Source organism: Miniopterus natalensis, chromosome 3 (assembly GCF_054644295.1).
Source record: "Miniopterus natalensis isolate mMinNat1 chromosome 3, mMinNat1.hap1, whole genome shotgun sequence".
Classification (NCBI taxonomy): Eukaryota; Metazoa; Chordata; class Mammalia; order Chiroptera; family Miniopteridae; genus Miniopterus; species Miniopterus natalensis.
This window is the reverse complement of record NC_142083.1, coordinates 54,890,781-54,918,017: the sequence shown is the minus strand read 5'-3', so window position 1 is coordinate 54,918,017 and position 27,237 is coordinate 54,890,781. Positions and strand designations below refer to the sequence as shown.

At 35.3% G+C, this 27,237-nt stretch overlaps 1 long non-coding RNA gene across 4 annotated transcripts in view; it reads right to left on the bottom strand.

Annotated features, from left to right (window-relative positions):
• The window catches only part of LOC107544195 (uncharacterized), a 115,301-nt gene that overhangs the window by 72,585 nt on the left and 15,479 nt on the right, over nucleotides 1-27,237 (bottom strand). For 3 of the 4 annotated variants that reach the window (XR_001603882.2, XR_015714219.1, XR_015714218.1), the window contains exon 2: nucleotides 1,189-1,282. This is a non-coding gene — a long non-coding RNA (uncharacterized LOC107544195). Of the gene's footprint in view, nucleotides 1-1,188; nucleotides 1,283-11,941; nucleotides 12,139-27,237 lie in introns of those variants that run through there. The other variant, XR_001603881.2, reaches the window with a different exon arrangement.

Below are 27,237 nucleotides of genomic sequence, written 5' to 3'. Positions count from 1 at the left end.
AAGCATAGATGCTGTTTTCATGAAATAAAAGGAAGCGTAAGAGGGGTTAAAGATGCCACCTGCAGCCTAAAATGACCAATAGAGCTGAACGGGTCTGACAGCAGGATGTGGGTTATAACGCTTCTGAATGAAATCCTTTTGTGCAAGGGCACTGCAAAGGGCATACAGGCAGGACTGTGTGTGTTTGGATTTAAATTAATCAAGTCAGTCCCACAATGCGAAGATTCCTTCTCTTTAACTGGTTAAGGCAGGTTTACCGGCAGTTCCCAAGTGATGTCAAAAGCTTCTAAAAGGTCAAATGCAGTGAAGCACACCAAATGTCCTAGTGTAAAAAGTACCAATAACTTCTTCCTCTAAAATCTCCTGGGTGTGATTTATTAGGCAGTAGATTATCCCATTTTAATCAACTGTGCTGGTTTTCTTTTCATTTTTTCCCCAAAGTTAAAACATATTTATACATCTTAATGATACACATGACAAGACTGTTTTATTCTGCAGTGTGTCTGGCTAAAAACAAGATAAATAGCCCAGCTGAAGCACCACCACGTTTTGCACTGGGGGAGGAGGAGGGGACAGAAAGGTATGGAGGTGGAACTATTCTAGTCAATAGGGGCCAAGTACAACACAAACTCACAAAAAGAAAGCTATAGCTATAATAAATGGCAATGTCAAGTAACAAATGCTCAGAAAACAGCATGTATATTAAAAGGAAGAACCCAAGCCAGGTGAAAAATTCCATCTGGATTCAAAACCATGAATTCTAGGCCTTTGGGGGGCTTCTTTAAAATCCAGTGTTTGTTTTTCCCAAGCAGTAAGGGATTGAATGCATTCTTGTAAAATATAAACCATGGGTGTCATGGGCACTAAGTCAAAAGGAAAAAGGAAGAAAGATAAGCCAAGTATGCCAGAGTATAAAATAATAGGACAAGCTCTTGTCTGACAATGCTAGAGAAACAATAACTGCCAGCCCGGGGACTCAAAGGAAGTTCCAAGCACTCAACGCAGCGCCATCCCCCTATCAACGTTCCTGCCCTTCAACCGCATTGTTGCAAAGTTGTCAGAGCATAGCACTGGGCCTACTACACCCCAGCTCTGCCACCTCGAATGCCCGTCATCTTGGACAAGCTACTACACCTTCCTGGGCCTCACTTTGGTCACCTATAAAATTACGGAAATAAATGATCATACCTCTGAAGGTTGTTGAGCCAGGCGCAGTTTCAGGTCTCTGGAGTAGAGTGTTGAACAAGCCACACAAGGCCACTCCTCTCAAGGAGCTTGCATTCTGGGTTGGAAGATAAAACAATAAACAATTAAATAAATAACATGATTTTATATATGTGGAAAAGGGTCCTGAAGAAACATGTCACAGGGTGATGAGATAAGAAACTGACTGGATGGGAGACTGGCTTAATACAGTTGTCAGAGAGAAACCTCAGTCTCAGAAGAAATGACATTTGAATGAGACGCAGCAAGGTACATAAAATAAAAGGACAGAGCCTTCCGGGCATAGAGATCAGCAAGAACAAAAGTCCAAGACATGGGAGACAAATGATAAACAAATCCATGAATGGAGCCCGGGTTAGAGAATGAAACTGGAAATATAAATTTTGGGGATCACCTACTTAACACCAATCTCTGTAAAGCACCCAGCACGGGTGCCTGAACACTATGATTATTGGTAACCAATCCCTCCATTCCCACTTTTCCAAGTAACTGAGCAGATATTTGCATTAGGGAGACTGTCGGCAAAATGGAAAGAGAGGAGACAGGTAGAGTTGGATTCACTCAGGATGAACAAATACATTTCACGTGGACTGTCAACTCTACAAAACAGTGGGAACTTCCCAGCATTCTGTGCTGAGCAGGATTCCGAGGCCAAACAGGGGCCTTGTAATGAAGTGTTCCATTATATGCAAAATATATAAATGGTGACAGATTTCCAAGGCTCTGTGATTGGCAGTTTTTGTTCACTATAAGTTTCATTTAATTTTCTTTTCATATTTGGTAATTATTTCTCAAAATAATAATATGAATTAGACACCATTACTTATCCCTATTTTATAATTAAGAAATCTGAGGCTCAGAGAGAATAATTTATTTGCCCAAAGTGACCAGCCTTCAAATAATTAAAATCCTTGAGACCACGATCCTACCCACTGTGACATGTATATGCAAATTTGCTAAATTAGCTCCTTATTTGTATTCCCCTAACTGCACTTTAAGTGTCTTTCCAGCTGAGCCTAGTCAGAGCCTAGTGTCTGGTTCCAGCATGGAATGTCTCATACAATCATCAGTCTACTCCTGGCATGTTCTCTGGTTTCTAAATTCACATGCTACCTTCTGAAGAAAGCATCCAGGCACAATTCTTTTGTGTTGATGTTAGTGGAGAAGATCCTTGTTTTTAAAATGCCAAATCCTATTTGACTTACGGATCAGGTCATCTTGTAAGCAGGATGACTTAATTTTAGCAACTGTCAGAATTCCGTTGTTTCAGCCATCCCCTCACATTCTTCATCACCTGCCTCAGTTATTCTCCAGCAAGCAGATTCTCATAGAGCTGCCTTTGAAAGCACGCACATACACACTTTATCAAATTAAGGTACTGCTATTGCTGTTATTGTTGCCTCGCCCACAAAACAGCAGATTCATATGCTTTGACTAAAGAACAGGAATTTTAGGAATTTAATCCTAAGGAATAGGAATTTTAAGGATTGTAGGGCAGTGAGAAGTAAAACCTCTTGTGCAGGTTACAGACTAACCACAACTTCGGCAAAACAGGTAAACTATAGTTAACCCTGAATTGCCTTGTCCTTTCTCTCCACCCCCATGCTGGTTTCCCCTGCCTATTTTCTGTGGGAGGGATTCATAACAGGGAAAAAGTATGCCATACACTACATTGATTTGATTGCAGCAAACGAACGAGAATTTGAATTTTTATTAGCAAAAGCCATAGGCAAAAGCGATAAAACACTATACCTATCAGAGTGGTTCGTTTTATTCATGAACCCATGCTGGGTTAAGATAAGAAAAATGAGAAAAAAACTAACTTCAAAGCAGTGCTGAGAGATGATTAACTCTTTAGCCACAAATGAGAATCACACACTCCTTTGATGTGTGAGAATCTCTAGTGCCTAAATTTAAAGAAAGGACATCTACAATACAAGTTTAACCATTAAAAAAAAATTTTTTTTAATCCAATGATACACTTCTTTTGCATCTAGAAAACCAGTAATTACCTGAGGGAATAAACAAAATTGGAATTCAGCCTCAGAAATTAAGCCTTAAATGCAAAGCACACAAACAATATCCCTCCCTCATCAAACAGTTCAGTGGCAAAATGCCAGCTCTAATATGTTCAGTACAGGAAATATAACTCTTTACACTGTCATTTTTTCACAGTCGCCCACTCTACAAGGTACTCTGGGCATTGATCAAGCTGCATATACATCTTCACCTCAAAAATTGAACTACACTTAAATTGGAGTGTTATTCAACACACAAACTACGCAACACATTACTGCAAAGACTATAGTTGTATAAACGCTTGTGCCAATACTTAGCTTGAAATAAACATGGACAATGATCTAAAATTGCTAATCTTGGAGCCCTGAGCAACCTTTATCATTTATAGAATGTTGCCATGGTCTATTTTTGCATAAAAATTGAGAATTATCATTTAGTATGCATAATTCTTAAAGGTTGTGTGAAAATAGGGCATGGAATATACTGTATAAATTTCAAGAGAAAAATGGAAATATTAAAAATAAAAGTATGTGGATTAAAATATGTGATTTTTCATAACAATGACCCAAAGAAATGGGAAAGATGGAAGGTTGATATGTACTTTAAATGGCTTTCAACATGTAAATATATCAGGTATATTATTTGTTAAAATAGTTGCATTTACCAATCTGAATATATTTAAATATTCTTAAGACCTAAATGCATAACATTAAAATTTTCTCTTTTCTCTCCTACCAAATTGACACATCGCTATCAATAACTACTTGGAAAAATATGCAAGGCAATCCCAAAAAGAATTACTTTGCTTCATTGTGCAAGATGAAAATGCAGTTTTTTAAAAAATATTCATCTGACATTCAGTTCTGTTTGCTGGTACAGCAGGTCAAATGCCATTAGCCACCTGCTGAAAATACATACTAGAAAATAAAATGTCCTTCAAAATTATTTTGCATAAAGTATTCTCAAACTGAGTGAGGTTATATTCTAAATGTTTAAAAATGCGATGCCTCAAAAAGAAATACACTCACCATGCCAGAAATTAATTTATAAATAAGATTTAATGATGGCCATACAATGTAGAATATTCACATTGGCTAAAGAAAGCACCATGTTTACTATGAGAGAAATTAATACATAAAAGAACCAACCAGCTCAACACTATATAGATACTGCTGTCTCTTTTTCCAATAAAAGTAAAAAATTCAATATGATTCCTAGGATTCTTAGGACATTCTCTCTTACCATTCAGAAGTCTTCTGGGGGCTGACCCAACAGTGCTTTTGTATCTTTAAGACACTCTGTAAGTGTATTCATGTAGAAAAAGCAAAACCCCGTGCTATTGCGCATAAAGAATCCCAATTCTGTCTTGTTTAACAATTTGATACTTGGCAATGAAGCATATGGTTCTCAATCATTACTATATTAATAGGTACTATTAGTAATTACTAGATAATCGGTCACTCAGCGCTTTGTACAACCAGGCGCTAAGATAAGTGCTTGACACATCTTAATGTGTTTAATCCTAACAACTTTGTGACGTTGGCAATAGCCAACTGCCATTTTACAAGTAGGGAAATCAAGGCACAAAGAGGTTAAATAATTTGCTTATAGTTACACAGACAGCAGGTAGCTACATTTCAATGAGACAATCTTACGCAGTATAGAATGTGAGGTCCCTAATGTGATGGGCAAGCAAGGGAAAGAAAATGAAGGCAAAAGTACAAAGAGTCAAATGAAACAGATAAATGCTTTCTCTTTCACTATTTTCACTAATCTTATCTGGCTGACTGTGGCGTACTTAATAAATAAAAAGAATTGTAACCAGGTTTTCGAGAGCAAAGATAACTCCTACTTAAACACCAGGAAGCTCACATTTTCTTGCCTTACTTAAAAAATGGATTTCTTCTGTGTGGAACTAAAAATACTCAATCTCACTGCCCAAGCTGTGAGATGACATATGATGAAAAAATACACATTTTGATATCATGTCAGATGCCTGGGCTGTACAGGCACGGGTGGGTGTGTGAGTCCTAGACTATTCACCCACAGACTGAGTCCGACATGGATGAAGGGGACCCTGGGAGGCTGACTTCATGAAGAGTCAGTGAGGTTTGCAGGCTGTTAGCTCTAGAGGTTCCAGCTCCACTGGTGTTGCCCTCATTGACTTGATCCAATCTAAAATTGTTTGTAAAAAATCTTAAACTGGCTACCTAATATAAATGTCTAGTGTCCCTTCCAGGGGCCCTAATCTAAAATCTATCACCAGATCATGGGGAGGGGTGGAGTTGTATTGATGCCACTGGGTTTTGGGGCATTCTTTGATTATTTAATAAAATGTCATTTCTCCTTTAAATACAGTATTGTAGGCCTCCAAATCATCAGGTATAAATTAAACAAAATAACTCTTGGTTAATAAAATATGAATTCAAACAAAACGCTCCTGTCAAAATGGAGATTCTAAAATATTTCAGGAAAAAATTCACAAAACTCTCTGGTAATGAGGTTGGAAAAGATTTTCTTCTCCACACCCAAAACAAAGGAAGTTGAATCCCTGCTTTAACTGGAGACTGTTGCCATATGTTTTATGGATAAAGGCCAAATTATGCATATTTTTGTGACTTTAGTGAAGAACCAAGGTCAATCACCAGATTTTCTCCCACACCAGCCACACAGTAGCAGCATGAATACAGATGTTCCTTATCTTTTTCACTGTGATTTTGAAAATTTGGTTTTTCCTCTCAAAGCAGCTAAAATTTCTTCATTTGTCAAAAGGGTAGCCATTAAGAAAATCACTTCGCTAATAAGCAAGGAAATTAGCCAGCAAATCTGATACAAAACAGCAACAACACTAACAGCAATCTGTACACACAAATTAAGGCAGTAAAAAGTTGCTCTGGTAAGTACTTTTAAACTGTCCCTGGTACTCAAAATCTCAGTATCACTAGTATTAGGGGTGAGACAACAGTTTTAAATTTTCCTTGTCTCATTTGGTTCCCACAAAAACCTCAATAATTATTTTTGAGTTTTATCTAAGGATGTGCAGAGAAAGATAGTGACAGAAAAAGGAATAAAGAAGTATCAGGCCAGGGTATCTCATTTCCCTTTCCAACTGCTTTTCTGTAACTTCTTTTATTTGTCACTGTTTGGAAGAACCATCTAACACTTGTTCAATTTTGGGAAAAGCCTCATAACCTAAGTAAACAATACAATGATGGAAATAGGACGTTTGAATCTCATGAAAGATGATGCTGGGGAGAGGGAAAGGCCTAGGGAGGGTGGGGAGAGAGATCTGCTGTTCCACTTATTTATGCATCCACTGGTTGATTTTTGTATGTGCCCTGACTGGGATTGAATAGAAACCTTGGCATACTGGGACGACGCTCTAACCAACTGATCTGTCCAGCCAGGGCAGATGACGCCAGATTTTGAAGCACACCGGTTATCAAGCAAAAAATTCATATCATCATTTTCAGTCATATTTTACATGTTCAATAGATGTATATTTTACAGATGATAATCTTTAGTATATTCACATAATTTTTGATAGGGAATAACATAACCATGTTATAAATTTCACATTTAATCAGTGTTTTCAGTTTTCTACAAAAATTTCTTTTTCTTAGAAGGCTATATTAAAAAATCACACAGATTAGAAGAATCTGCTACTTTAATAATACTAGTAACTTCTCTCTACTTCTGCCAGTTCATTCCAGGAAAATTTTTTCCATCTGCTGAAATCGCACCCTTGTTCTGTTCCAGGCTGGGGCCACTCCTGGCCTTCACGGAGAATAATGCCCTGCCTCCTCCCTCATCTCTGTGGGACCCAGTCATCATGGTCAGTGCTGTATTATGCTGACCTTCAGTATAACAGAAGTAGATGACCAGTAACAGTAATTCACATTTAAGTAATCATTTAAATCAGCTTTACAAAACAGAGTCTCAAGGGGCAACTGGACAACAATAAATAAACCACTTCAAGTACATTTCAAATTCAAAAGTATTAAATAAGTAATGTATTTTATTTTAAATTCTAAATTTTAAAGAAAACAATAGATATATGGATATATTCAATAAATTTTTAAAAATAAAGAAATGTACATTTAATCTGTTAAACCAGAAATTCTTAGGTAAATATAATACAATATATTCAATACATATTTCACAAATTGCTGATTTAAAACTTTTAAATTCTAAATGTAAAGTAATCTGCTTTAACTTTAATCAATTTACAAAATTGATAAATTAATTCTGTACATAAATCTAGGATAAAAGTGTTGCTATAATTACTTAATGCATGTAATGTTTTCAAAAATCTTTTAGAAATATTTTACTAGTTTGGTTTTTTAAATGAGAAAGGCTATTACTGCATCATTGTTGAACTTTAAAATAAAACCAGTACTTTTCATACATAATATACTTAAGATATTGAACTTAACCAACAGCTGTTCTAATTAAATATTTTCCAATAGTTTCAAAACTTAAAATTTTCCATTTATAAGAGTTCTTTTTAAAGCAAAGAATCAGGTGTTCTACAAGAAATTCATGAATTCAGAGATGATATCTTACATACTTTTTAAAGGAAGAAAGGGAAAAAGTAGAACTAAGATATTATTTTATTGTACAAAGAAAAGAATGTATTCTGTTCCTATGAGGATCAAGACTTCTGACCTTGAGGCCAAAGGGAAGATTTTTAGAAAGAAAAAAAAGTCATTTCCGTGTTACTTGATTAACACTAAACTCTACTTGGCAGCACTCTTATTTGCTACCCAAGACTTTTGTGTTATTTTTTTAATAAGGGCTACAGAAAGCACATATCCTGCTCATAATCAAACTGTCATTCAGTGTGAGAACTACCATAAGCTTCAAAAACTGTGAAGTTGTATTCTGATTTGCAAGAATAAACCAATGGTAATTATGTTACCAATTCATGTCTTGACAAAATTATGGTTTGTAGGGCTCCTTTAAACAGGGAGCACCTCTAATACACAGGGGCGGGGGAGGGGAAAAGTAGTTTTACAGTACACGAAAGTTTATTTCTGTATTATTATTTATTGATTATTGTCTTATTTGTGTTACAACTGTAAACCCACTTTTGCCAACCCCTGTATTTAGGAGATTTAAAATTACAAAAATTAAGCTTGTCAACTTTTTATGTTAGTACACCTCCCCTTCCAATTCTTCATAATGCCAATCAGTGGCAAATGGGTGGCCATGTATTATGTTTTTGAAAACTTAAGGAAACTACACACCAAGTGTTCCTAATACAAACAAAGACAATTCAACAGTCAATTGCTTGATAAACAGATAAAGAAAAAGGCTTATGCAATTGCCAAGCGTCTTTTATACAGATACATTCATCTCCTGGAATTTGATTAAGTATTTGTTTTGAAAGTAACCTTATAGTATTTTCACATGCCCTTTACCACTACTGGGTTGGAGAGCAATTTATGACAATAAATATTTCATATACTTTAATATCTTTCTCAATATTATGATTTTGTCTTTTTTTTTTGTCACTCCCAGCCCCTCCAACATATACTAAAACCACATATACACACATCAATGTTAAGTTTCATATATCTGAAATGAATTTCCTAAATTCCGTTCATACCATGTTTAAATATAAATGATAACCCCAAAACAAAATAGCTCTATTTTCCAATCATGGAAAAAACATTTGGAGATTTGCTCAAATACTCTGCCTGTAAGAAACACAATTCTACTCAATAGTCAATTTATTATTACCCTCCTTATTAGCATGGGTACAACTTCTCTCAATGTTGCCCCAGTAAAAATGTCAACTGCTGTTGTGTTTCAAAAATACTTAAAGCAGACCCAAATGAAAACGTTCATTATAACTATACTACCCTTCAAGAAACTCCGTGTCTTAAATAAAACCCTAGAAACAAGCTATCTGAAGTTATCTGGTATAACATAAGACTGAATGCTTTACACCTAAGTAACAGGGTACATTTTTCTCACCTGGTGTTGAAGGAAGGGAATTTACCATATCTATCCCGCATTCAGAAACGAATCTCATATAAGGTTAAGTAATCTATCTAAAAGGTTTTTTTGTTTGTTTTTTAATTTACTTTATCATTTTCCTTGGCAACACTTGGCAAAACATTGAAAACAGAAAAAAACCACTGGAGAAAAAGTACAGCAGATCCTTGAATTAAGTTGTTTTGTTAAAACGTTTCTAAGGAAAAAAAACCTGATTCCTCACTGGGACAACTGTGCGGAACATGCATGTTCTGCCCATGTCTGCATGGGTTTCCTCTGGGTCCTCTGGTGTCCGCCCATACCAGAGACATAAGCGTTAGGTAAACTGGTCTGTCAACACTGTCCCAGCCTGAGTGAGTGTGGTGTGACCGTAAGTGTGCCCTTCCTGTCCACGGTGGGTGCCCGCCTTGTGCCCGGAGCTGCCGGGTAGGCTCTGGCTACCTGGGACCCTGAACTGGAATAAGCAGGTTGATAAAGAATTCTCTTACTTATTTTCACTCATCTTTCTTAAACATATGTGCAGCTCACATTTATTTCAATGTTTAACATAAGAAGGGTTTGGGGTCTTTATTTAGAAGCTTGGTGATGTTTTTGTTTCGAGAAATACGCCATACGAACTTACTCTTGTTTCTATCAGTTAGCCTACAGTAAAACTGGTTTTGTTAAGTGTTGTTTCACTTAAAGTCACAATTTCCAAGACATACTGACAACAGTAAGTGAGGACTTACTGTAGTTGCAAAAGAAACAGCACACAACCAGGTTACTATCTTAACACATAAATCAGTGTTCCAAATAGAAATGAGGAACACATCAGATTAACCATGACACGTAGAAATACACATGCTCAACAATCATATAAAAATGCTCAAGTCACCAATGCAAATTAAAAGAAATGATTATGATTCTTCACTTCTCCAAAGGCTGTTTAAAAACACACACAAAAACCTAATTCTAGGAGGGGCAATGGGTGTTCTCATATAGTCTGTTATAGAAGTATAAACCTGCACAGTATTTGTGAAGGACAACTTGGCACATATGTATCAAACGTTTTTTAAAATGTTCATACCTTTTGATTTAATTTTACTTCTGGGAATTTATTTTAAGAAAATAATACAGATAGGCATAAGAGTATTTTCATCACAGAACCACTTATAAAAGCGAAAAAATCTAAAATCCCAGTAATAGAGGATTCGTACAGGCATAGGCATAAAATAAAAGGCAATGCAGCTACTTAGAAAGCAGCTGTAAAAAGAATATTTAGTGACACGAGAAAATGTTCACTATTTAATGCTCAGTGAAAAAAAATTGCAGGCTGTAAAACAGAATGATCATTAGAATCCTAATTTTATGTATCCCAGTTTTGTATCTCTGTTCATGTGTGTGCATAAATGGATAGACAGAACAGAATTTCTGATACACTGTGATTCTTTCTACATCTATAAAATAGGATAATTGATCCTAGAGGCAGTCTTTCAGGCAAATAGCTGTGATTTCTTAAAATATTACAAATATTATTATTATTGTTTTATATAAACAACTAAAATCCATGGCATGCTTTATAATAACTAAGATACATTAGTTCCCATAATCTAGTATACTGTACACTACATTTTTTAAATCCTTACCCAAGGATATGTTTATCGATTTATAGAGAGGAAGGGAGAGAGAGTGGGGAGAAAGAGAAACATAGATATGAGAGAAACATTGATCAACTGCCTCCCTTATGCATCCTGACCAGGGACTGAACCCAAAACCTAAGTATGTGCCCTAACCAGGAATCTAACCCACAACCTTTTTGGTGGACGGGACAATGCTCCAACCAACTGAGCCACCCAGCCAAGGCGTACACTACATTTTTATTGCTTTTATTGTAAAGGTTTTATTTTCTACCTGTTCTCTGAGCTTTAAGTAGGCTTAATGAGTTATAGTTAAGGTTATTATTTTGTACATGAAGTTATGACTATAATTTACTGAATAAATAAATATCAATCAACAAATATTTATTTAGCATCTTCCAGGTACCAAGAATTATATCAAGTACTGAAAGAAAGTATATTTAAATATGGGCAAATCATTCCCAAGATTACACACAACAAAAGGAAATTGTATTTTCCCAAAATTTAGTCTGATGACGACTACTGAATATTTATGACTATGAATAATTGGCTAACCCCTATATTTGTCTTGTTCGCTAACTGGAAGCATTTAATTATTATATAGCACCATTTTAGTAAGTTTTCCTTTTTTATTATAGTGAAATATACATAACAAAATGTACCTTTTAACCATTTTTAGGTATACAGTTCAGTTGCAATATTTGTCCTTTTTGTCTGTCTTATTTCACTTGGCATAATGTCTTCACAATTCATCTATGTTGTAGTATGTGTCAGGATTTCATTCCTTTTTTAAAAAAATATGTTTTATTGATTTCAGAGAGAAGAAGGGAGAGGAAGAGTTAGAAACAGCTATGATGAAAGAGAGTCATTGATCAGCTACCTTCTCCTGGTTCATGGGTCGACTCTCAACCACTAAGCCACACCAGCCAGGCTCATTCCTTTTTAATACTGGGTGATATTCCATTGTATGTATATACCATACTTTGTTTATCCATTCACCCATCAATGGACATGTGAGTTATTTTCCCACCTTTGGGCTACTGTGAAAAATGCTACTATGAACACTGGTGTACAAATACCTTTCAAGTCTCTGTTTTCAAATCATTTGAGAATATACTCAGAAGTGAAATTGTTGGATAAGTTTTTCTTTTAAAAGTTCCAGTTTTCATTTTCATTTCCCTAATAGCTAGTGAAGTTGAGCATCTTTTCATGTATCTAGTGGCTGTTTGTACACCCTCTTCGGAGATGTGTCTGTTCAGGTCTTCTGCCCACTATGGACAACAATATGGAGGTTCTGCAACAAATTAAGAATAGAGTTATATATGACCCAGCAATCCCTCTTCCCCCCAAAATTTTGAAAATATTTATTTGCAAAGATATATGCACCCTCTGTTCATCACAGCATTATTCATGGTGGCCAAGGCATGGAAACAACTGAAGTATCCTTCGATAGGTGATTGGATAAAGAAGATGTGGTGCATACATACAACAGAATATTACTCAGTCATAAGAAAAGATGAAATACTGCCATTTGCAACAACATTGATGGCCTTTGAGAATATCATGCTAAGTGAAAAAAGTCAGACAGAAAAGTTAAAAACCATATGATTTCACTGATATCTGGGATATAAAACTGAAAGCAACAAGTGAACAAACAAGAAAAACAAATAAACAAAAATTCATAGACATGGACAACAGTAGGGTGGTTGCCATAGGGAAGGGAGGTGAAGGGGGCAGGAAAGAGTAAAGAGAGTCAAATGTATGGGACAAGAGATTATTTGACTTTGGGTAGTAGGATACAATGCAATATACAGATCATGTATCATAGAAATGTACTCTTGAAACCTATATAATCTTATTAATCAATGTCACCCTAATAAATTTAACTAGAAATTTCAACTTTCAATAAACATGTCTCTTGATTTTTAAAAAATTAATATCATCAAATTCTGCCTCTAGACTGAATTTTTAACAGCAAAACAGTTATTTTTATTCCTTTTCATTGTATGCTTTAAAAACCAAGTTAAAATAAAAGTACTTTTCATACCTATGACTTAAAGTTATGTCTCCCAATAATGCATATTAGCCAACTATTCTCTCGCACAGTGCATCACTCTTTGGTAATGTCATCTATAAATAATCTTCCTGTTTTCCCACACCTTCTAGCCATCACCCTTTAGTGTCAACCATCAAGGCACTTAACCACCAAACTATTCTGTTCTTTTAGCTGATATGTTCCCCTCCAACTATTAACACATTCTTATCTCCCACTTCTAGATAACACATACCTATTTTAATAATGACACCACAGTGGCTCACAATTTTGCTGTTAAACTAATAATCAATAAATGGGAAGAATTCCAGCCAAATGGAATAAGAACAAAGTAGTATGCTTCAAATAAAATTATAACCCTCCCTCAACACAACACTCAATTTCATACTATCATAACAATCAGATGTAATACAGTTGACCCATAATACAGGTATTACCATTACTGTAAGTACCGTTACTCAGTGGTGTTACAAAAGGATTCCACTATATTTTAAACAATTAATATGTGAGTATTCTACTCATATTAATATGTGAGTGGTTTTCAAATTATGTAAATTTAAGTAAGGCATTTAATCACTGCTGTTAGTGGATATATAATCTAGAGACACAAAATCATCATTTTGAAGTGAATTACTGACCACTTGTGAAGAGAAGTCTACTTCCTATCAAAAAGAAACCGTTGTGATGCCTTGCATACAATCCATAACTTTAAGACACCAGGGGCAAAATAAAGTTATTAAAGTCTTTCTGACAAAGTAAAGACCATAATAATTCACTGCTGGTGAGTTATGGAGTATATGCAGGGTAATTACCCTTCAAGTAAAGTATGTGGGCAGTTTCTTATTATAAATTTTTATCTTTAATATGTAAATTGTCACACTCTGTTAACAAACAACTTAAAGCAGGCTGAATTCTGTGACTGAATTATAAAAGAAAATTACTTCATAACTGTTTATTTCTCAGCCAAGATATCAAATATATGATTTCTGTTACTAGGGCCCAGTGATGGCACTGAAGTCAGTCGGAGCTGCAGACGGGCAAATTAACTAAAATAAGACTTTCCTCAAGCATTTTTTACAATGAGGAAGAGCAAAAGATGTTTCACAGATGTGATACAATTTTATTTCTTAAATATAAAGCCAATTAATCTATTTTGCCTAATCTGTCAACAAGGATAGCACCCTTGAAATATCTATAATATATGTATCACTTAATAAATCCCAACTCATGTACTCACTATACATGCCAAATCATGACTTAGAGAACTCCAATTCCTTAGATGAGGAGCTATAAATAAATACTGTAAATACCCAATATTTCTTGAGAATAACCAACATTAGTTTTTACCTCTGTAAAGCCCTGTATATTTCCATTCATTCACTAAGGAATCCACCTCTAAAAGGGTTACTGGCCCTGCAGGAGTATCACGAAATATGGATTTCCTTGCTGAGTGTTGGCAATAGTTTCCTTCTGGGAGTAAAGCTGACTGGGGTCTTGCCCAGGCAGAGTTTAAGCACTTGGAGCATACAATGGCATATTTTCAATACCTTCTGCAAAGCCCAGGAAGTTTGTCCCAACTGCGGGTCATTCCCAGAAAAGAAGAACTCCAAGTAGGACAAGATAGTGTTAGCTATATTTAGAACCTGCCTGGACATGTGCCCAAGTTACAAGAGCTCCCTGGCTCTGACAGACCCTAGAAATACAAATGCCCAGAATACACCTGCCAGGTCCCCACAACCGAAATAGGTTGAAAACGTGGATTGTAAAACCATTTTAGAGAGGATAAGCAAAATGTTAAAGATGAAACATTTCTCCCTGGCCTTTATACCAGCATAATGATTTCTAAAGTAAGGGAAGATTTGGTGTGAAATTCAGATCATAATAACTGAGGAGTGGTGATGAACAGCCTTAATTTACAAATCTCAGATGGAAGAATTAGATCATTTTCTGCTTCCAGGGGTGCCACCTCCTTCTCATTGCCCTGTTAAGGGTCAAATCAAACAGCTGTGAATTACCATTATTATTACTAATTATAATCACACTTTACTTGGTAGCTTTCTTTTATATAACTTCTGATGTAGAAATTGTTATGATACATTCTTGACCTTCATACTATGGATCAAAAGAGTAGTAATTTACTTATTCCTGTTTGGAGTAAATTATGATTTGCTACTGACTATGCTCAGAATGAGGATTAATGAAATAAGATATAAAATTGTAAAGAATTTAAAGCCTAGTTCCTCCTGACCCCCTACTTTGAGCTAAAAAATGTGAATGTGTCTAAATTGGAAGGTAAGTTTTAATTTTATATATTTAGAAATTATACTATGTTTTTGGTACATTTTCTCCATGAATTATTCAGAATTCCTAGAAATTATCTGGTTTGTAATCATTCCCTTCAACGTTCAGAGTTCATAAACAGACATAAATAATATAAAGACTCAGAAATTATTGATAGCAATAATTTGAAAAATAGAAAGTGGATTTCTGTATTTAATGATTGCTAACTAAATGCTGAGCACTTTTCAAAGTACTTTTATTAACTCATTCAATCCTTACAAAAACCCTATAAAATGGATACCATAAATTTAGCCATTTTGCGGATGAGGAAACCAAAGCACAGAGAGTTTAAGTAAAATGTCCAAAGTCACATCTGCTATAAGTGGGTGGAACTCAGTCTGGCTCCCAAACCAGTAGATTTGATCATGACACAAAACTGCCTCCTTTATCAGCTGCAATGAGAAATTTATTCTTGTTTTCCCCATCTGTTTTTTCCTCTGAAAATGAATGTTTGGTATATGTTTGACCCAAGAATGGAATAGTAAGTTTACAAAAAGTTATTTTTGTTTTACTATAATGTTAACACATTCTACAGATTCTACTAATTACTAAAAATAACTTCATATAAATGGTCTGAACAAATATAAAAGATTATAGATTTGTTTAAAGCTCATCATCTTTATCTCAACATGAAAGGAAATGAATGTTTTAAAATAAATTATTTAGTGCACATACATAACTGTTTGAGTAAGTTGATTTTAAAAATGTAAGTATCATGGTGAGAACTCCCAGTGCTACACCCATGCCCATTTGCTTTCAAAGTTCTAGAACCAAATTCTCAATTAGGCAAGACGTCCCTTGGATACTTAAAGGTAACTCATATTCTTTATTGTTTCCCCAAGCTTACACTTGCTAAGGACAGTTCAGTTTTGTTTAATGAAAACATCCTTTAATTATCCAGAAAGAAATTTCACACATTTTCTTTGATCTGGCTCTCTCCTTCAACCCCCTCAATCCAATCAATCAGTCACAAAATTCCACCAATTCTGTTTCTGAAATGTCTCCTGAACCTTCATTCCTATATACACTGCTCTACTTTTTCGCCTGTCTTCTTACCCCCATGATCCTGTAAAGGTAACAGTTTCCAAAGGGTTGCCTTATCCTCTCTGTTCCTTATTAAATCAGTCCCCAACATATCTTCCAGAGTTCTCTTCTAAAACATAAAGTTTTCAAAGCTTTTAGCATTTTCCAATTGTTTATAGCAGAGGTTCCAAACTTTAAAGTGTATTAGATTCACCTGGAGGGCTTCTTAAAACAAACTTCAATTTCTGGGCAGAAGTCCCCAACATTTGGATTCAACAGGATTGGGATGGAGCCCAAGAATATGCATTTCCAACCAATTCTTAGGTGGTGCTAATACTGCTGGGCCAGTGACCACACTTTAGTTTCTCAACCAGTTCTGTGCATTAAAACTACTTGGGACAGTTTTATAAAATGCCCTGCTAAACCCTAAACCAATTACATGCAGGCATTGATTTTTTTTAACCTTAGAGGAGATTCTGATTTGTGGACAGTATTATATACTTGAAAATTGCTAAGAGGTTAGATCTTAACTGTTCTCACCACACACACACACACAAAGGTAACAATATGAGGGGATTGATATGTTAATTAGCTTGATTGTGGTGATCACTTTATGATGTATATATAGTAAAACATGACATTGTGCACCTTAAATATATACAATTTTTATTTGTCAGTCATGCCTCAATAAAGCTGAAAAACCCCCACAAATTTGGTCAGGTGTCCTTTATTTTTATTTGCAAAATCTGGCAAACCTACCAACATTTTCATTTCAAACTGAGCCCTACAAATTATGTAATGGATCTTGATCATGAAAACAAATTTAAATATTCATTTCATAAGGCAAATGGATGAAATGAGTAATACATGACACCAGCTGAGCTCATAATAAATGAAAACTTTATTTTTGAGTGTCTTCCTTTCCTGTCCTCACACCACCCCACCCCCACCACCCATAAACACATCCTGATATGCAACTTTCCTGCCAAGTTTCCAGTTTCGAGGTGTAAAAGTGGTGCTGCCAACTATGAAATAAAAACATGTAAATGGACGTCCATCAGCGATTCTGCTACAATCAACAATATGGAGAATATAACAGCAAGAAAGAAAATTTTAAAAAGATTTTTCACTAAAGTACAATTTCTTAAAAAAAAAAAAAAAGTGGGAAAAGCAGCCAAAATGATGCCTGTACCCATATCACGGGTAATAAATAAAATGAGGGAGGGAGGAGGAGGGAGAGGGAAAGAGAGAGAGAGAAAGAGGGAGAGAGGGAGTGCGCTAGGAACACAGAAGTTACTTGATTCTGCCTCTTCTACTACCTGGAACTTATAAACCTAATATTGACTTTGGAAGTATTTCTAAAACCTGTGATGCTATTTTAATTTTTAAATATTATGTTTCAAGGGTTTGCATCCACTTCTCAATAAATATAGCTGTTTTTCCTTCAGGTGTCTTTTGAAATAAGGGTTGGGTATTTTTGCTTCTTTTTTTTTTTTATAGCTGTCAATCAAATATATTATTTGTGTCTACTTCCAACTCATTTTGCAATAAAGGATTTCAAAATCTTCGCTGTTTCTGCTGGGGGAACAACAAAGGGTGAAACAAACACGAAGACGACTTTATATAATCCTTTCATTTCAGATCCCGGTTCCTTCCTGCTATGAACTTCATGCCTGAGTACTGCTTTACTGTGGTTCAGATGCAGACAACATGAAAGAAGCACTTATATCCTATAAAGAGCAAATTCACTTTTGGTGTAAATGTTGGGGCAGACCGATTTAACCTTTGAAGAAAATACAATGTGCTCGGGTCTGAACTTCTCCAAATGTCTAGCTCCTAGGAATATCCATTTCACAAGCAGAATATAACAGCAATCTATCCTTAAGGCATGAAGCAAGTAGACAGGAGCATGGAGCAGAAGGCCTGATCCCAGTTCAGTCAGTTACGAACCGTATGACCCTGCACAAATTTCTTAGGCTCTTGGTACCTCATGTACATAAGGGGGATGAATGATAATAACAGTACCTATTCTAGAGTTCTTGTAAGCCTTAAAAGGTGCATTTCTTAGAACAATGCCTAGTCCTCAAAAGTATCACAAAAATGCTGTTATTACATTAGCATTAAAAATATTTCTGGGTTGAATATATGAAAGCAAGTCCCTGTATATAATAGCTAACCTTCTCACTTATTTTTCCTGGCATGCATAACAGAGATCAAGGTTTTAAAGAAAAGTGTTATTTTTGTCTTTTATTTCTTATCAAGAGTCAGAGCTTGCAGAAAGCTAAAGCTACTTTAAAATAGACCCTGATTGACAGGCACTGTAACGCACAAAGAGCAGTGTGGGAGACACCCAAGACATGGATTAACGTCCTGGTTCAGTTAAACTGTGACTGCACTTTTCTCATTTGCAAAATACAAAAGTATCCATTGAATTTCTAATGTTTCTGGCAGAACTAAAATTCTGATTTTGTAACCTTTAACATTAATTTTGAACTTGTCAAAAAGAAATTCGGTGAACTCCTACTTATCAAAGGGCTTTCTTGTGGCAGTTTTTCTTGAAGTTCTCATTTTCTATGCTCTCATACTAGAAAATTTATCATCCTCTACTATACATACTTCCCACCCCTCAAAGCCAGACAATTAAATAATGCCAATAGTAAAAGCTTCCATTACCAGCTTAGCCTGGCAGAAAAATTAATAATACCTATTAGTGCTGTATGCAAAGCTTTTATCCATATTAACAAATATTATATTATACTAATGACAGATTAGTGCTTCTCAGGGTAGTGCTTATCAACCTGGGGCAATTTTACTTATTCCTCAGGAGACATTTGGCAATATCTGGAGTCCTTTTGGGTCATTGCAACTAGTGGAGTGCCCTTGTACAGAGTGGGTAGAAGCCAAAGATGCTGTTAAACATCCTCCAATGCACAGGACAGCCCCGCACAACAAAGAATTCCCTTACCCAAAATGTTACAAGGCTGAGGCTGAGAAAGCCTGTCCTAGAGCAGTGGTTTTCCGTGGGGGCAGTACTGTCCCCTAGAGGACGATTCAGAAATCTGGTCGTCAGGGTTGGTGTGGGGAGACGGCTACTGGACTGGCATTAGCAGGCAGGGTTTCAGAGCTACATCATGCAATGTGCAATACAATCAGTCCTCCTTAATGAAGTACTGTACCACATCCTACCCAACTTTCAAATGTCCCATGAACCATGCAGGTCACAAACCTGTTCATGATTATCTAAGCCTAGAACCTAATTCCATTTTACATACAAAAGCAAAGAACTTTTTGCATGGTTTAAAAACTTTTATGTTTAACCCTGCCAGAGTGGCTCTGTGGTTGAGCGTCAGCCTATGAACCAAGAGGCTGCAGGTTCAATTCCCAGTCAGGGCACATGCCCGGGTTGCGGGTTTGGTCCCTGGTGCGGGGTGTGCAAGAGGCAGCCAGTCAATGATGTTTCTCTCTCATCGATGTTTCTCTCTCTCAATCCCTCTCCTTTCCTCTCTATTAAAAAAAAATCAATAAAAACAAATTTAAAATAAAATTTTTAAAATTTTTAAGCTTCTATTATTAGAAAATGAAATTGTGTAAATCAAAAGAACACTGATATTTTGTTTGATTTGAAACTTCATCAAGAATTGCTCAGGATTCTGGAAAAATAACATCACTAACAACAATGCCATTCATAGCATTTAAATGGCCAATACAACTGACATCTATTTGCATTTGTAGCCATCACATATAGTGTTTGGTTTCTGAGTATACTTCATTATATCTTCCTGTGTGATCATATCTAAGCATTTACATATTAAAATACATATTACTTTATTATAAATTACTTGATTTGTTGACTTGTATTGCTCTTTTATATTATAGTTAGGGATTATATATATATTTTAAATTATACATGTTGGCAGGCTATATTATATATGAATTTCATTTCATGGTAGTAAAAAGAGCACTACAAAACATATGCTATACAAAAGAGGCATTAGATTTAATAGGGTTGAGAATCTGTGCTCTACAGAGTATCTCATTCAACCCCTTCATTTTATGGAAGCCAAGGGTCTAGATGGCAAGCCCAGGTGTTTTCCTCAGCACGTCTTTCTCTTCTATTCTGATCTTGGATCCATGCTATCAACAAATCTCTGAGTACCAGGAACTGCTTGATTCAAAATTACACAAAGAATTCCCTCCAAACACATAATATAAACCTAACCTGTACATCATCAACATACAAAATATTACCATGGGAACCATGACAAGGACAAACTGAGAAAATTATCACCACCAACCCACCAGAAAACTAAGCTTCATTCATCTGGTTGTCTATGCAATCTTCCATGTAAAAACAAAGTGAATGAAAACGAGAATTGACTCATTTCAGAGGTTTCTAATTTGGCAAGATTAAATCACCAGAGGTCTAGAATTTCCTCTGGAACAAAATGCCACAGACCAGGTTTTGGAAGGAAACAATAACAATCATCTACTTGAGCAGTCCCACAACTCATTTTATCCATTCATATGGGGTCCAGCTTTCATTTCACTCTAAATGCCAGGGAGACCAAACGCCTGTTTTGATTACTCTGACTCCTTAATATGATTTTGGGTAATATTGCAGTCTCCTTCCCGAAACCTTAATTTTCCCTCTTGTTTACCTGTGAGGCAAACATTAATTGAGTGCTTCTTGTTTAAGACACTGTACACAGTGCTCTGGGGAATTGTGAAATAGAAGATAAACTGTCTGCCTTTACAATGTTGCCACCTACAAGAGGAGACAGAATATAAACATATAAACACAAGTACAAGGCAAAATCAAGGAGACTGCAAAAGAGCAATATGCAAAAGAGAAGTGTTAAAGGGGGAGACAACTCAAATCTTAAAAAACAAAAATGTGTGAAGCTGAAAGGCAATCCTCCCAAGTCTCCTTTTTAAATTTTCTGTGATGCAGGCTTTTTCCTTTGAACTCTATCTAGTGGGGGGGGGGTGGAAGGGTGAAGATGGGGGTCCAAGAGGTAGGTGCTCACCCCAAGATGGAACAATACTGTTCAAATCTTAAGTCACAATTAACACAGCTCTGACTGCAAAAGACATAACCACAGGTCTCTCAAGGGCAGGCAGAAATGAGGCAGATGACCCTTCACTATCAGCACACAGAAGAAATAAACAGAGCTATCCCGTATTAATCTCTAATCTAGCGAAACAACTTTTCTCTCTCTTTTTAATTTTCATCTATAAAAATGGAGAGATGACTTCAATGACCTCTGTTTTGTAGGGTAAATTTAAAAAGTGGTTTACCCAATACACTTTCTGTTTTCAAGGGACAATAAAAGACCTCCACATAGTAAAAAGATCCCTGGCAATGAACAGCAACATCCCTGTTCCTACATATTCAAATATGAATTACTTACCTCTTAGATGAAAGGCAGTTTTCATAATGTGTATTTTACCCACAGGTTCCTTCTAGGAAGAAAAGGTCTCATTTGGGCTAGTTTTTAAATTTCTAGTAGAATCAGATTTCTAACCCTTACTCAATTAGGTCACTATTTTCAGAAACTCCCCACTTACATATCTGATTTTCCCCAATTAAAATTTTATTCATTCCATTAAAATTTCTAGAACACTTGGTATGTTCCACTGCTATGTTTATGTTCTAAAAATCCCAGCCCACTGAAGCTTCAGTTCTAATGGAGACAGATAATAAGGGGGGGAAATTTAAGTAAATTATGTATGTTAGGTAATAGGAAGTGATATGGGGGAAAGTGAGGAGGGTAAAAGGATCAAGAACTAGAGGTGAAGATTTGCAAGTTTAAATAGATAAGTCAAGGTAGGTCTCAATGAGAAAGTGGCTTAAACAGTCTTCAATTCATAGAAAATCCCCTTTTCTCTCTAGATTATGTCAATTCATATGTTGCCTCATTTTTTCCATTTCCATATCACTACTTTAATTGCTACGTGGTGATCTGAAAAAGATCTATTTCAACTAAGATGAAGTTCCATGTAAATAAAATTGCCCTATAATATAAACATCCCTCGCTCTCCCCCTAAAAAAAAACCCTTTTCTGCACACCCACACAAACAAATTAGAAAACAAGAGAGAGAAAGAAGGGAAAAGTACTCATTCACAATTTTTTTTTTTTTAATTAAATAAATATGTAGTAATATTCCTACTAAGATATGTGTGGGATACAAACAAAGAAAAACAACAAAATTTTGCTGAGAGCTAGTAATGTACTTATGCAATAATGGAAAATGCATATTTTACCCAGTATGAGACTAAATACTGTAAAAATGCTATTTCTCCCAAAATTAATTGATACGTTTAATGCAATTCCATTAATAATTTCTAGGCAGCATAAGACTGAGTAGAACAATGCTAATGTCTTTGAACAGTGGTTCTTAAGCATGACACATATCAGAAGCCATCAGGGAATTTTCTCAGAATACATATGGTGGTGTCCCACCTCAATTTACTAAATTATAATTCACAAAGATGATGCATATTTTGATAAAGCTTCCCAGATGCACAAAGCTGATGTACAATGCCAGTTAAGAATCAATGATCAGAAATAACAAGTGAGAGAAAAGCTAATTGATTTTTTTAAAAAATGATTAGAATGTACACCTGTCAGTCTTTGTCCCTATTTCAAGCTCCAAAAGTGAGATCAAGTGAAGAATACACAGATATATCAATGGAGATTGAATTTATATACTTCCCAGGAATTGATGCCCTGGATTCATATATGATAAAAGAAAATTCACAAACCAATGGAGGAGAAGTAGACTGTTCTTTATATTATTTTAAGTGAGGAGGGGATCAAATTTTAATTATGCCTCACACTTTACACACACACAGGCACACCAGATGGATTAAAAAATTAAAGAGGGAAAGAGAGAGGTACACAGATTCAGAGTGAAAAAGTGATTGAAAAAGAAAATTTAGGTCATTATTACCAGATCACTTGAAAGGAGTAAAAAGGAGCAACAGACATGGTCCTACAAATTAAGTTAGAATACAAATGGTGAGTAAACAGAGAGGTTACAAAACAGTAAGAACGGTATGACTTTATTCTACGTTTATCAACACATACATATTTATAAAGAAATATAATCAAATGTTAACAGTTAACTATGGCTGATACTTTTTCTTAGTTTGTGTTTAGTTCCTTTATGTTATATAATAAATTTGTATCACATTTTAATTTTTTATTATCTATTTTTCAAAGCTGTTTAATTAATTTGTTCATTAATTTTTTTTATATGATGGCAATATGGGCACATATTGAGACAGGTTTAAAACTCTTCATATATTTTTAAGTATTTTGTTCATTTTAAAAAATGTTTTCCCCTAATGTTTCTTATTAATTTTCAGCTGCTGAAAACTGCTGCTCTGGCAGATCATAATTATTTTTTTAATATGTTTTTCTTGATTGTAGTGAGAGAGGAAGGGAGAGAGAGAAAAAAAAAATCAATGTGAGAAACATCAATCAGCTGCCTCCCACACACACCCTAACAGGGGATAGAGCCCACAACCTGGCCATGTGCCCTGACCAGGAATCGAACCGGTGAACTTTCCGTGCACTGGATGACACAACCAACTGAGCCACACTGACCAGGGCCATGATTATTTTTAAAGCTGGAATAGCTATGTCCAGTGATAAATGTCCAATGATAGCAATAGTTGTGACAATTAAGTATTCAATAAAAGAGATATATTAGAGCAAGCTAAATTTGCCAGCAGGGGATGACCGTATTTGGCACTCTGCCCGATACACAGAAGGGACTCAATAAATAACTGTTCAATAAATGAGTCAGAATAGGGTTGTTGACCAGCCAAAGGTCCTATCATAAAAGATCAGCAGAAACAATCTGAATGTCCAAAACAGAATTCTTGAATCATTTTTTTCCTGCAAAATGTATGCATACTCTTTAAGATAAATCTGAAAGCTGAAGCACATAAAATACACCTCTATCCCATCTGATCAGAGACACTAGATTTAAAAACATTACTATTCCACCCAGAATTAGCAAGATATTAAAAAAAGAAAAAAGTTCTAAGGATAGGAGGACATTAAGCTAAGTGAAATATCTAGTCACAAAAAGACAAATACTGTATGATTCCAATTATATGAGGGATCTAAAGTAATGAAATTCATAGAGCATAACAGAATTGTGGTTCCCAGAGCTAGGGGGAAGAGGAAGCGGGAAGTTGTTATCTAATGGGTATAGAGTTTCAGTTTTGCAAGATGAAAAAGTTCTGGAGTTCTGTGATACAAGAATGTAAACAGACTTAACATTACTGAACTGTACACTTAAAAATAGTTAAGATGATAAATTATGTGATGTTTTTACCACAATCAAAAGATAAATAAAAAATTTTAAAGTAACACAAAAGGCTTCATATTACACCAAATTATCAATACCGAAGACCAGAGAATAGTGTCATATTAACAGCCTCGTTTTTAAATTTTTTTTTTCAGGCCAAATTCCATTCAACCAAATTATGTAGAGTCTGATAAAGTGGCATTTTAAATCAGTGGGAAAGAAAGAATTATTCAATTAATGATGCTGAATTAATTTGTAAAATCTATATAAAAATAGACATTTAGATATTTATGACATACATAAAATTAAATTCCAGAATTATAAAAGTTAAAATACAATAAAAATACAGGTAAATATCATCTCACCTTAGATTGAAAATATTTTTATAAAAATAAAAAAATGAAACCATTATCTTCAATAATTGCAATATAAAAGATCATATCTGTCTTTTGAAAAAAACAACCACACATAAAAACAGAAGGCAAAAAAAAAACAGACAAAAGTGATTTGGAAAATATCTGACAGTGAGTTGATAACCTTAATATATAAATAGGTATTGTACAGAACAAATAATAAATGTAAATATAGAAGTCACAAAAGAACAAATAAAAAATTTTAAATGGCCAATAAGCACATGATAAACTGGACAACCTCAATAGTAACTAAAGAAATAAGAGCTAAGGCTACAAACTACTTCTCAATGTTATATGTTATACATCCATCCAGTCTCTTATTTCATCTCCCACAACTATTTGATACAAAGAAAAATCTTCCCCTATTTTCCAGATGAGGGAACTGAGTCATGAATAGGTCACATTCCAAGGGAAGGTAGTCTCACTTCAGAGCCACTGTCTTAATCACTGCACTACACTGCCTCCATAAATAAAAGCCAAAAAGGGCTATCTTTTTATTCTCTCAAATGTCATCTAGGACAGGCCTCCACAAACTAGGCCCTCAAGTCAAAGCCCGGGAGCCCGGTTTTGGCACAGCCAGCATTCTAAGAGTAAACGGTTTTCACATTTTTTAATTGTTGGAAAAAAATAAAAGAATAACATTTTGTCATGTGAAAATTATATGAAGTTTAAATTAAATAAAGTTTTATGTACTGCCTATGGCTGCTTTCATGCTGTAAAGGCAGAGCTGAGTAGTTGTAACAGAGACTGTATGAGGCCTGCAGAGCCTAAAATCTTTACCCCATTCAGCCCCTCACAGAAAATGTTTGCTGACTTCTGATATGGGATGTGCTAAGCTGGGCTCTCTTCTACCTGGGGCTGTAAATGGCAAATGTAACATAAAGCAAGAACTTTGTATCTACATACTCATTGACCCAGTAATTTTAGTTTATTACAAAGAAATGTAAAATTCACAGAAATTTTTAGGTAAAACATATTTTTGCAGCAGTGTGAACCCAGGAAATCTGACTCCAGGTCCAAAGTTCAGGAACAGGACTAGGGTGAAGTCTACACTTAAATATTGACTTCAAAGGGAAAAAAACAGCTTTCAAATTTATCAAGTAACACCCACTAAAACTGGTATTCCTGAAGTCCTATTATTTTGAACTATCAAATAACATTCTGAAGTTATTACAACCAAGTTATAGGACATATTAGTTGAAGAAGACTTCTTTTTGGTTGCACCATATTAAACCACAGATATTCAAATGTTTATGCTACATTAATATCATGACATTAAAAGGCAGATACAGATTAAACAAAATCTATCATTAGCATGGATAAACCCAAAACTGAAAGTTTACTTTCAGCAAAATAACACAAATTAATGTAATTACTTGAATTTTATTGGTTTTATAGTTTTGTTGGCATTAAATCTGCAAATTTGTCTTATTTTATAACTACATAAGTGCTATAAACGAAGACATTTACTCCACATTGGAATATATTTACGTAACATTATGACAAACATACTTAAGTCCAAGTGTAAGTGAGGATGTTTTCCTCTGAAAGGGGCCGGTATGTATTTCACAAGCCTGAGAACACTATGCATATCTTACGAATTGCATAAGCATCCTAGCACATAAATTTGAGAAAAAAATGGTTACAATCACCTTCTGCTCTACCTCACACCTGTAGTTATTGACCAACAACAGCGGAGAACCACCATCGAGATGAGGAAGGGAGCAAAGGAAAATCTTCACAGGCCTTCACATTCCTAACAAACGGCTCCCCTTTTGTGGGCCTCAATTTTCTGTAAAATAGGGCTACTGGTTTACATCACAGAGTTATAGAAAGCATTAGAGATACTCTAGGTGCGGTATACAACATATAATACCTAATGTTTAGGTACTAAGCAGTTAACCATGTGCCAGGCATTTTGTATGCATTTTATATGCATATGGCATTTTATATGCATCACCTTGAAGAATAATTACAACCACCACACTGTATGAAATAGGTGCCAGCATATCCCTGTTTTAAAGATGGTCAAGCTGAGACAGAAAGGTTCAGTAATGTGCCCAAGGTCAGGTAGCTACTAAGAGGCAGAGCCAGGAACTGACCCAGATGTCTAATGCCAGGAAGCTGGTTTCTTCCCTGTACTAAACTACCTCAATACATGGGAGCAATTATCAGGATACGGATGTCCATAATTTACCAGAATGAGAACACAGAAACGTTT